Source organism: Diadema setosum, chromosome 9 (assembly GCF_964275005.1).
Source record: "Diadema setosum chromosome 9, eeDiaSeto1, whole genome shotgun sequence".
In the NCBI taxonomy this organism is placed as follows: Eukaryota; Metazoa; Echinodermata; class Echinoidea; order Diadematoida; family Diadematidae; genus Diadema; species Diadema setosum.
This window is the reverse complement of record NC_092693.1, coordinates 2,755,108-2,759,690: the sequence shown is the minus strand read 5'-3', so window position 1 is coordinate 2,759,690 and position 4,583 is coordinate 2,755,108.

Sequence of the window (4,583 nt, the reverse complement as noted above, 5' to 3'; positions counted from 1 at the left end):
CCAAGTAACTACCTCTGTGCCAGGATAGAAAGGACAGCTATAGAGAAGGGGAACCCAAATTTACTTTCCTGTGAACATGCGGACTCAGAAAGAGATGAGAAATTTGATATCAATATCAAGCGACGGCGTAGAATATACGCAAACAAAACTAAACAATTTCCAAACCATTTTGAGCACAGTATATACCCTTATTCCTGGAAGATCTTGTATTTGTACACTTCTCCGTCTTTGTTTGTTGGAGCTTTATTGATATTAAAGATGGAGAGACATCGATCAGAAGAGAGAGCATAAAGAAGGGAATGAAAAAAAATATAAGTGATGCTTGCGAAGTTAAAATACCTCTTGTAAAGAGTGAGGGACATTTTTGGCTTTATTCAAGTTCTCTTTTTTTTTTCATTTTCACAGATATCTGTCAATGATTGATTATCTTTTTTTTGGGGGGGGGGGGGGGTAAAATTCAGTACTGTTGCATTGTTTTATCAGAAAATTATATAAAGAAACGAATTGAATTAGATTGAATCGAATTCATAAAAACTTTTGAAGCGTTTTCTTCCTTTTCTTGTTTAACCAGTCTAGAGAATGTACAAAGAACCTGTTTTGTGCGCTTCTTTTTTGAAACATCATTTACAAAGACCAGTATGAACATGCTTACCAAAATGATCTAGAGTTTTAGTTCACAAAGACTAACCCTTTTTTTTTTCGTAAAGAATCCACTTTTAAAACTTTTATATCAAAATCAAAGAGCATGACCATGTGTAGACTGCTCTATATTTGTTTTGCTTTGATTTTAAAGGGGATGGCTAGTAACTGACCAGTGAGAATCAGTGGGAATGCTGGGGGATGATTGTTCCAATCCTTGTGGGATTCATTTAAGAGTACGTTTCTACTGTTGTGTGAAAATTATTTGCTTCAGAATGGTCTCATATTCAAGTAATGTGCAGTTTAAAGGGGATGGCTAGTAACTGATCAGTGGGAATCAGTGGGAATGCTGGAGGATGATTGTTCCAATCCTTGTGGGATTCATTTAAGAGTACATTATATATCTATTGTTGTGTGAAAATCATTTGCTTCAGAATGGTCTCATATTCAAGTAATGTGCAGTTTAATGTTTCCAGATTAGCGTGCTTGGTCAGTGACGGGGCATTAATCTGCACATCACTTGAATATGAGACTGTTCTGAAGCAAATAATTTTCACACAACAGTAGATATATAATGTACTCTTAAATGAATCCCACAAGGATTGGAACAATCATCCCTCAGCATTCCCATTGATTCCCACTGATCAGTTATTAGCCATCCCCTTTAATGTTTCCAGGTTAGCATGCCTGTACAGTGACGCTAACCTGGAAACATTAAACTGCACATTACTTGAATATGAGACCATTCAGAAGCAAATAATTTTCACACAGCAATATATATATAATATACTCTTAAATTAATCCCACAAGGATTGGAACAATCATCCCCCAGCATTCCCGCTGATTCCCACTGATCAGTTACTAGCCATCCCCTTTAATTCCACAGTTTGGAAGCTTTACATTCAACAGAGAATACTCATGTAAAATACACTCCTTTATCTCAATACAGGGCAAGCGATGTCAGGTATACGATATCATAATCAAAGCACTAAACCTTCAATATTCCTTGTACACAAAAGTGTTTATAATGTTTTCGGGCAACTGGTGTATTGATACTATGTTTGTTTAGTCTTTATAACTCATTTCTTATCATTCCAGATATTTGAAAGCAAAAAGACATTTGGAGGCTAAAAATGCATCATTCCTTTTATCTCTGGCTGGTTTTGTCAACGGTACTGACACACGTAACAATAAATGCTGCTACGGATGGTAAATTCCCATATGTTTTGTATTCTATGCATCAGATGTCATTGATAAAAAACTGATAGAGTAATTTCATGTTGTAACATCTAAGAATGTGGCAATTTCCCATTGATTAAAAAAGTAAATTCAACAATGGTGAGGGCAATTAGTAGTAATTCTCACGGTAAAAACTGCAGATGGAAATTGCAAAATTTCTCATAAAAAGTACAGACAAAGCAAAATCTATGTAGGAAGTTGTGAAATGTGCTTTAAAAAAAAACGAATACGAACAGTAATTCAGATGTCTTTCATGCTATTTCATTGCCTTAATGGTATACATTATAAACATGCTTGAAGCGATGAGGTATAGAGTAATGGCAGGAATCATCAATTACTCCTTACACCATTCATAACGAGGGTTGAAAATTAAAAAGTGTAAACGTATCTAAAGGAAAAGCTGTAATGCGGTTGTGCGTACACCACGTTCACTTAACCGTAAGCCCGCAAATGAGATAATCATTTTTACTGCAAACCTCCTTCCTACCTCTCAGGCAATTAACCTAGATGCGAACCCTCGAGGAGTCTTTGTAGATCAGATGCGTAAAGAAATAAAACCAGGCCTCTTTTTAAAACTTCTGACCCATTCGAAAATTTGATATTTGCAAATTTAATTGAAATGGAGCACGACCTCACTACGAATATCTAATCAAAGAAAAAAAAAAGATGAGTCAGTAACGGACAATACTATATCAATATAGGCGTGATGATTGGAATGGTATACGTATAGCTGGATTGTTATCAAAATAACGAAAAATAGAAATAAATGAAAACCATGATGTAATACATTACGCAGTCTTTATTTCCATATGCAAATTCGTTTAAAATCTCCTTTAGGGAGAAATATTTAATTGTTTGAAAGAGTTTCGTCTTTTCAGTAGAATTTTCGGAATACATCTCAGAATACTGGAAGCAAATGTTAACAGGCCAATTGTCACAATTTTTTCCTTTATTAACTAAACACACTATTGTTTATATGCATCAGATAAGTTGTTCTTTAATACATTTTAATTTAATTCTTAGGAATGCATTGAACGTGTACTTATTCTCTCCTCTTCACCAACGCGCACATACCTATCTACCTACCTACCTACCTACACACACACACACACACACGCACACACGCACACACACACACACGTTCCAAATATTTAGTTCCGAATATCTGTGGAAATCAAGGCGTGGCACTGGACACTGAGACGCCATCAGCTGTCATTGGTCCTTCGGTTAATGACGTAACCGAAGATGTGTTCATCTGCGAGTATAACATATCCTGCCCCGTTGAATACAGAATTGGATTCGAAATTTTAAGAGCAGATTTCAGGTGCGTATGCCTATGTCACAGCTAGGCCTACATGATTGGATCGCAGAAGAGTCTAACGGATATATATATATATATATATATATATATATATTATGATTATGATAGTCATAGTGATAACGTGTAGGCCCTATATATATAAATATAATTATACATATAAATTTAATGATTGTATATTTTGATATGTATATACATATATGATGTATATATATATATATAGAGAGAGAGAGAGAGAGAAAGAGAGAGAGAGAACTCTATACATTGTGGATGTTTTGTGAATGGCGGTGGTACAAGTAGTTTTAATGAAGTCACATTATGGGAAACGAATTTCCTTTTTTTTTTTGCTATGTATTTTCCTGTTTTGGAAGATTTTCTTGCATCTTTTTAAAGTTAATAGCAAGGAGCGATATTCACTATAACATGTATAACGAATGTTCGTTTTCGGAAACACACAAATTCCTTACCTAAGATGTTCGTTAATCCGAAAATGAAAACAGGTTCATTATTTCGAAGGTTTGTTACTTAGAAGATTCCTTATCCAAATATTTGGAAAAAAAAAATCGTTATTGTAAAATTCGTCATTCCAAAAATGAAAGAGAAATGTGTGTGTGTGTGTGTGTGTATGTGTGTGTGTGTGTGTGTGTGTGTTATGTGTGTACAAGCGAACCTTCAGAATTACGAACTTTGTTTCATCTTCGGACGAACGAATCAACCTTTGGAACAACGACCTTATTTCATTTTCAGATGAATAGACGAGAAAGTGTTGGTTCACGTTTTGCTTTATCAATTTGATTTTGTATTCTCTGAGATAAAATCAATGACGTGAGGTTCTTTGGCGAAACGTTATTATGCTAAATGTTATTATGCTAAATAATGCATTGACTCTTCCGATCGGTCTGTACAATATAAGTGTACACTATAAGCAAATACTTTCAACTTTGCACGTTTACGTGTGACAAAATCATTGGATAGCACCTTTACAAATACAGCTTTGCACCCGTAAGGGTGCTGTAATAAGTGCCATTCGTAAAGGTGCAAAGTTGAACCCATTATTCTTTAAGTGTTAATAATAAGCATATATTGTGTATAAAAACATTAAAGTAAGCATAGCTTGCATTTTTTAAAAGATTTTAGATTGCCTTTTGCATAATAATGATATGCATGAATTGGAAGGTTAGAGGACATTAGATATGAATGACAGTAAAATACAGTAGGCCCAAGATTCAAGAGGCACTGTACACTGTGCAAAAATTAACTTCAAGAGAGGATAAAGCTTGCACTTTTCTTCAGAGATAAACCGCATTTTGTGTTTTTCATGTACGGCAAGGTTCGAAGAATATTCTCTTTCGATTGGCGATGATTTCTATTCGGGGACACCGACCTC